Genomic DNA, 8,883 nt, shown 5'->3' on the forward strand with positions numbered 1-8,883 from the left:
AAATTATGGATGAAGATATTTTTAAGATCACGAGAAAATTAGAAATCCATAGAAACTTATTTCACGGAAATCCGATATCTCTAAGTTCATATTTAGTGTTTCCAAATCAATTTTTTATTTTTTTTAAAATTTTTTATATTTTGGGACGAATTTTGGAATTCGTCCCAGATTTAGGGTCGAATTCTGGAATTCGTCCCAGATTTGGGGACGAATTCCTAGATTCATCCCAAAATCTATTTTTTAATTTATAAGTTAACCCTAAATCTCCTCCCACCCATCTGCCCCTTCACCCATCCCTTCACTGCACTGCAACTCTTGCGGCGGCTGATTCCTTCCCGATCGGCTGCGGCACAGGTAACCCTCGCCCTTCTCCCTTCTCCCCTCTTCCCTCTCCTTTCTCCCACATCTGCCCACTTCTTCTCGCGTGGCCGCGGCTGGCCGCGCGTGGCCGCGGCTGGCCGCGCGTGGCCGCGGCTGGCCGCGCGTGGCCGCGGCTGGCCGCGCGTGGCCGCGGCTGGCCGCGCGTGGCCGCGGCTGGCCGTGGCTGGCGGCAGTTGGCCGCGAGTCGCCGCTGCTAGCACTGATGTCGCAAGATTTGGAATGGTGGAGTACTGATCTGTGAAATTTAGGGCTTCATTCTTGTTTGTTAACAAAGAAAAGCACTGCAACTCTTGATCACTTAGATGTCAATGACCAATGATCTGTGAAATAGGGTTTAGGGCTATTTTTGGATAAAGATTTGTAGTTCTTCTTGTATATAGATGTACAGTTTAGGGGTGTGGAAGTAATAAAATCTCAACTACACTAGGGCAAAATTTTGATACTAGGGTTTCGAATCCTAAATGTATGGGGAGCTCCAGTATACCATAGGTATAAATTTACCTTTGATTTTCTGTGTACTGATCCTCTTTATCATTACAAATACTTGTAGGATAGTTTTTAGATTGGAATTAATTAATGGAGGGACAAATTACAATAGAGTTGACATGTTTTTTTTCTTTGATACAAAATTCAAAGGGTGCTCATTATTATTATTATTGTTAAAAAGATTTTCTTTTAAAGAAAAAAACAGAAGCGACCCTATTCTATTTTTTATCTCAAAAATATCCTTATCAAAATATTTTATTTTTCATCTAAAAAATGTCAATTCTGATCCACAATTGCTCTAATATAGAGAGTAATTTTGTTTTTTTCCAAATTTTGTTCCATTAAAATATTATTATTTCAATTTAATTACAATTGCTTCAACTCTATTAAAATTGTTAGAATAATACTATAATAATTGATAATGTTGCTTGTGCAGGTTTCAATTTGGCATGATCTCAGTGTAGTTGAAGACAACTGTATTTGTTCACGTCTTTTCGGTATTTCTAAGTTCATTAATATGCATTTAATGATCTGTATATAAAGTTAGCTTTAAATAATTATTTTATAGTTGATTAATTGTATTTCTTCTTTTTGATAAGCTTTTCTTTGTTGTTTTGTCTTCAATGATAAGATTTATTTCTGTTAATAATGTTTAACTAAATAGCTAAATTCAGGTAAAATGCAGAATGAGCGAAGTTGGATGTATAACAAGAATTCAAGTATAATGCAGAATGAGGAAGAGGAGGAGGAGGAGGAGGAGGAGGATGATAATCATAATGATGACTTTAATTTTTGACGATGGGTAAGTTTTGTTAGCTTATTTAAAGAAATTTCCCATAATTATGTATGATGATTATTTGTCTCATGTTTACTGTTTTACACATTAATCAATGGCTTGTTAACTTTTCTAATTTTTATTTTAATTAATATTGTCAATTTGTTTTTAACAGGGTTGGTGAGGCGAACTAAAGGTCCGAGAAAAAAAGTAAGTATTAAGTAACATGTTAAACTTTTAATTTTATTTATTTATTTATTTATTTTCTAATTGCTTTTAATTTATTGAAATTTATTACTACTGCTTTATTAGTTCAAATTGCAAATTATGATTAGAGTTTACCTAACAACCAAGTAACCATGATTACTAAAACACTTGTATCACAAAAAAATTAAGTTTAATTAGTTTGTGTTTTCTTCATTTGAGCTATTTTCATATGTTAGGAAATTTTAAGAATATCTTTCATGCTCTCCATGTGATCACATGGACATAGAATATTTGTAGCTATTGATTGATATGGTGAAATAGGTATTATTATAACAATTTGATGTGCCATTTATATTAGGTTGTATCATATTTACGATGTTTTTACTTAGCTTCAAGATACTTCTTATAATTTTATGACATGGATGGTTCATATCGTTGGTAAATAGGACATTTATTTGAATGTTTAAGGAATTTCACAGTTATGTCTTGTTTCCAATCTTTCTTGTTACATGGGCATTTCGTATTATATTTATAATCTTTCTTGTTATACATGATCTGGTTTATTTGTTTGTTGTTATGTAGGCAAAGGAGATTTGAAGGGGTGCAAAGCTTTTGGGCAGACGAAGATGACTTGATGTATTTTTAGTTTATTTACGTCCTTGGATGGATGATGGACTTATATAACATTTGATTGTTGAACTTTATAATATTTTCTAGAAGCTTGAACAAGATAGATCTTGTAAAATTTGTTGAGATCTTTATATTTGTTGAATTATGAGTTGATCGAGTTCAATTATTACTCTTGTATGTGAAATTAAGATGTGTTGAATGTATATAAATGTTATTTGAATTTGGTGTTTATGTATCTATGGATTGAATTGCAAAAAGAAATTTAATCTGGAAAAAAATTTAGTATTAGGGACGAATTTGGCGACGAAAACGATTTGTTCCCACTCTATCGTAATTGTATCGAATCCAGAATTTGGGACGAATATGTGGATTCGTCCCAGAATTTGGGACGAATTCTGGGACGAATCCACAAATTCGTCCCAAAATTCGTCCCAGATTCTGGGACGAATTTTGGGACGAAAATTTATTTATTAATTAAATTAGTATTTTTGTCCCCAAATTTGTCGCAAATGCTTAAAATTTTGCAACAAATTTATTATTCGTTGCAAAATTAGGGACAAATTTGGCAACAAAAAAAATTTGTCACCGAATTCGTCCCCAAATTCGTTGCAATATTAGGGACAAACTTAGCAACAAAAAATAATTTGTCACTGAATTCGTCCCCAATTTTGTTGCAAAAATAGGGACAAATTTGGCAACAAAAAATTATTTCCTCCGAACTGAATTCATCCCCAAATTCGTTGCTAAGTTTGCAACAACAAAATTATTCGTTCCTTTTTTGCGACAAATTTGGGGACGAAAATTTTATTCGTTGCCAATTTTGTCCCCAAATTCGTTGCTGAATTTGCAACAAATCATAATTCGTTCCAAAAGTTGGCATCAAACATTTTGGGACGAAAAAATTTTCGTCCCTGATTTCGTCCCAAAAAATTTTGCAACGAATTTTTTTGTAAAATTCGTCCCAAAATTCGTCCCAAAATTCGTCCCAAAATGCCTTATTTTTTGTAGTGAAAGAACCTCACCTATGCTTGAAAACGAACTGCCGTGAAGAGAGGTACTCCACTTAGAGGAACTGCTCTTCTGCTGCTGAAGCATAGTGAGTGATCTGAGAATCCACTCGCGGGTTTGATCCTTGTAGTGAGAACTTTTCAGTTGAGTTAGACCTGTTCTTTTCTTGAATAAAGTTGAGAATGGAACTGATTCTAATGATGCCACTGAATTCCGAAGTGCTGCACTCACTTACCTTTACCTTTTGCTTTGAATCATGGGAAGTTGATGGCTATCTGAAAAAATGAGGATAAAGAAAATATTCATCCTAAGTTCCAAGAAGATGAAATAAAAAACATAAAACAAAACATGTCACAAGATAAGATCTAGGTACTGCATTCGATAGGTGAGCCTCACAAGCCGGTCTTCTCTCAAGAAGCACTTTATACGAAGACAAGTTAATTTCGGGGCATCAAACTCGGAAACAAAACTCTATAGAAAAATAAAGCGTGCACGTTCCTAGAGCACAAAACGAAGAACAATCCGGCACAACAGAAAAGATAGCAGGAAACGGCCATCTCAAAGGCACATTACCGACCTGTAGTCAAGACCGTGGTATGCACATGGCTTGAATGCCTTGTTAGAATTTTGGGACCATAATTGTAATTATAAATGTCTAATGTCATCAATTAAAGAAGTCATAGTTTAATGTGATCTAATTTACGATTAAGGAATATGACTTAAGGGTTTAATTGTTATGAATAAATTAATGTGGATACCATGTGTAATTTCTAATTTGTTGAGGGGCCAAATTAGAAATGAGCAACTTAGGCTTCTATAAATAAGGGTTATGGTCCCAGTTTGCAGATGATGCTTTTGTTTTGTTTCCTCATCGACAAAACTCTCTGGATACTAAGGAAGATCTGCAAATTGAAGATCTTGTCCAAATCGACTTCATACTATGGATTCTGGTACGCTTCCGTAATTTTCTATCTATCCAGTTTATAATTTCTTAAGAATTTGAATAGAATGCATAAGTTTTGTATTGATATTTCTCAACCCAATTTGTTCTATCAATTGGTATCAGAGTCTTCTATTCCCATTTCTTAGGAAAATTTTTTTATTCTGGGTACAAAGTTTTATCTTTATATAATTTCGGTTTTGGTTCAATTGCAATTTTATTTTATCATCACAATTTTTCGTCGCTTGCTCCCAAGCCGAACATTATGAACAGTGTCGCAACTGGCAGAGAAAAATAAATAAAAATTCCTACAGCGAGTTGGCTGCTTCTCGTTGTTTATGCACAAGCAGACGTCGGCGACAAGGGTGACCGACGTTTCAATATTGGAAAGGATCGGCGACTGACTGCTACGGTATGCCATCGTTTTCGCTCCCTTATGGGTTGCTGTCGTTTGATGGTGGTTCGGCGGAAGGGACGGCAGTGGCGGTGAATCGAAATTTCAGAAATCGTGCGTCGGTTTTGACAACGATGAACACTGGGTGGTTTTTGCACCAATTCAGAAAATATCGTGGGTGGTTTCGTGCGTGGCCATGTCCAGTTTTCACGTTCTGTTGTGAATGCCACGTTTTGGTGGTGGTTTGTCGTGCATGGCCACGATCATTAATTTTTAAATCAATACTATACAAGCATTTAATTGAGTAAATAAATAATTTATTTACTTAATTAAATAAAATTAACAGTTAGGGAATATTTTATTAAATTATCTTTATTTTATTCCCTTTGATGATACTCCATTAAGTTTAATTATTTGGATAAAATAATTTAACTAAATTATTTTATAAAATTAAACTTTAATTGGATTGTATGGATTCTATTAATATCTATTATTTTAAATTAAATTAAATTTGAATTATATGTTGCCAAAGTGACCTCTATTATTTGAATTTAATTCTATTTGAAATATTGAGATATTATTGAGGTATTAAATAAAGTGTAAATGTATATATTTATGTGAGTATTAATCGGCCCAAAGGAAGATTTATACTTAACAAATTATACATTTACTTGTGATAATAAACACGTAACAATTATAAGATTTTATCTGTTATAGTTCATGCATATAATAAATCGATCCAAAGATAGGTTTATTATTTGTCATGCATTATTGTTAGTGTTTGATTATTACAGAAAGAGTACCACTTGTAAATAATATTACTGTCCATAGACTTGATATTGTTGTTGCACTAGATATCTTTAGATGGGATTTACCATTTATTTTTAATTAATTCAAAATGAGCATGTTATTTATGTTATAATTCTTGTGTTCTCTTTTCAGCAAATGTTGCTACTATTTCTGCTAACTTAAGTTCAGTACCAATCCTTAATGGTACAAATTTTAAGGATTGGAAGGAGAACATTCTAATTGTTCTTGGCTGCATGGATCTGGATCTTGCGCTTAGGACAGAGCAACCCACTGCTCCTACATATACTAGTTCCTCTGAACAGAGAACTAAATATGAGAAGTGAGATCGCTCTAACCGCATGAGTCTTATGATCATCAAGCGCGACATACCTGAGGCTTTTAGGGGCGCGGTGTCTAATAATGTTACAAAAGCTAAAGAATATCTCGATGAGATTGAAAAGCGCTTTGCCAAAAGCGATAAGGCAGAAACAAGCACAATTCTGAAGAGCTTGATTTCCATGAAGTATAAAGGCAAGGGAAATATTCGGGAATATATCATGGAAGTGTCCCACCTTGCATCAAAGTTGAAGGCACTTAATCTTGAATTGTCAGATGACATGCTTGTGCATTTAGTGCTTATATCTCTCCCGAACCAGTTCAGTCAGTTCCAAATCAATTATAACTGTCAAAGGGAGAAATGAACTCTTAATGAGCTCATTTCATACTGTGTTCAAGATGAAGAGAGGTTGAAGCAAATCAAGGCTGAAAGTGCCTATTTGGCAAGCACCCCTAAATATAAGGGCAACAAAAGAAAGAATGAAGCTACTAAAGGTCCTTATGTGAAGAAACAAAAGCAAGATACAGACAAGAAAGGTTGTTTCTTCTGTAACAAGCCTGATCATGTCAAGAATGAATGTCCTAAGTACCATGCATGGCGTGCGAAAAAGGGTACATTTTTCACTTTGGTCTGTTCTGAAGTAAATTTAGCTTCAGTACCTAGAAACACTTGGTGGTTAGACTCTGGTGCTACTACTAACATCAGTGTTTCAATGCAGGGTTGCCTGAGCTACCGAAAGCCAACTGATGCTGAAAGATGCATTTATGTGGGTGATGGCAAGTCGGTTGAGGTGGAAGCAATAGGGCATTTTAGATTGTTATTAAGCACTGGTTACTATTTAGACTTAATAGATACTTTTGTTGTATCGTCTCATTCTCATTTGGACAAATTAGGTTACTGTTGTTCATTTGGAAACGGTCAGTTCAGTTTATCTATTAATTCTACTGTTGTTGGAACTGGTTCACTTATGATTTATGACAATCTATATATGCTTGATATAAATGTTTCTTATATTGAAACCCTGAATGTGGAATCACGTGGTACTAAACGTAAATTTAATAATGAAAATTCAGGTGCCTTATGGCACAAACGTTTAGGACACATCTCTAGAAATAGAGTTGAACGACTTATATTGGATGGAATTTTACACTCCATTGATTTTACAGACCTAAATGTTTGTGTTGAATGCATTAAGGGCAAACAGACCAAAAGAAAGAAAGAGGGTGCATATAGAGCTACAGAAGTATTGGAATTGATACATACAGATGTTTGTGGACCATTTCCAACACCTTCTTGGAATGGTCAACAATATTTTGTATCATTCATTGATGATTATTCTCGATATGCATACCTATTTCTTATTCATGAGAAGGCTCAAACATTGGATGTTTTCAAATCATTTAAGGTTGAAGTTGAGAACCAACTAAACAAAAGAATTAAGAAAGTCAGATCTGATCGTGGTGGTGAATACTACGGTAGATATGACGGTTCAGGTGAGCAACGCCCAGGACCTTTTGCTCAATACCTAGAGGAGTGTGGAATCGTCCCACAGTACACCATGCCAGGCTCACCAAGCATGAATGGTGTAGCTGAACGACGTAATAGAACTCTTAAGGAAATGGTAAGGAGTATGATTAGTCATTCAACCTTACCAATGCCACTTTGGGGAGAAGCATTAAAGACAGCAGCTTACATTCTAAATCGAGTACCCACTAAAGCAGATACTAAAACACCTTTTGAGCTTTGGACAAGGCGAAAGCCAAGTCTCAAACATTTTCATATTTGGGGATGTCCAGCTGAGGCTAGACCATATAGGCCACATGAAAAGAAACTGGACTCCAGAACAGTAAGTAGCTACTTTATTGGATATTCTGAGCGATCACGGGACTATAAGTTTTATGATCCCAAAGTAAAGACCATCTTTGAGACGAGAACTGCAACGTTCTTTGAGGATATTGAGTTTGGGGGGAAGAATAAAGTAACTGACCTTGTCTTTGAGGAGGAATGTATTCCCACTACTCTTCAAGAGGAAATGATTTATATTCCTATGATTGCTTCTAATAATGATCAGGATTTTATTCCTGTCAGTGATCAGAATGCAATACCAGAACAATAAGACATTGTTAATCAACTCCCAGAAGAACAAACTCAACAACCTCAAGAACTAGTGCATGTAGAACAAGTGCCTTTACGAAGATCCACTAGAGAAAGGAGGAGTGCTATTTCGGATGATTACATAGTACTACTTCAAGAACATGAGGAAAATGATGGTATGGCGGAGGATGATCCAATCAACTTTCGTCAAGCCATGCAAGATTCAAATTCTCAAAAGTGGATTGAGGCAATGAATGAAGAGTATAAGTCAATGCAAGATAATAATGTTTGGGAACTTGTCCTATTACCAGAAGGTGTGAAACCCATTGGTTGTAAGTGGATTTTTAAAACCAAATGGGATTCAAATGGTAATATGGAAAGATATAAAGCACGTCTTGTAGCTAAAGGCTATACTCAGAAATATGGGATTGACTTTAAAGAGACTTTTTCTCCAGTTTCAACGAAGGATTCTTTAAGGACAATCATGGCACTTGTCGCACACTTCGATATGGAACTTCATCAGATGGATGTCAAGACAGCTTTTCTCAATGGAGACATTGAGGAAACAATCTATATGGTGCAACCAGAATACTTTGTATTAGGAGATCCAAAGAGTATGGTTTGCAAACTTAAGAAGTCCATCTATGGGTTAAAACAAGCATCTCATCAATGGTACCACAAATTTCATCAAATAATAATCTCATTTGGTTTTGAGGTAAATATGGTAGATGATTGTGTGTATCATAAGTTCAGTGGGAGTAAGCATATCTTCCTGGTTTTATATGTTGATGACATTTTACTTGCCACAAACGATATAGGTATGTTGAACGATACCAAGAGAT

The 8,883-nt window shown here is 35.1% G+C and overlaps 1 long non-coding RNA gene across 1 annotated transcript; it reads left to right on the forward strand.

Moving 5' to 3' along the window:
* Positions 1-209: 209 nt before the first annotated feature.
* Positions 210-2,373, forward strand: LOC122011581. The gene is made up of 4 exons (XR_006119978.1): positions 210-354; positions 1,304-1,364; positions 1,542-1,669; positions 1,818-2,373. It is a non-coding gene; the product is annotated as an uncharacterized LOC122011581 (long non-coding RNA).
* Positions 2,374-8,883: the final 6,510 nt, after the last annotated feature.

The sequence above is a fragment of the Zingiber officinale genome, chromosome 8A (assembly GCF_018446385.1).
Source record: "Zingiber officinale cultivar Zhangliang chromosome 8A, Zo_v1.1, whole genome shotgun sequence".
NCBI lineage: Eukaryota > Viridiplantae > Streptophyta > Magnoliopsida > Zingiberales > Zingiberaceae > Zingiber > Zingiber officinale.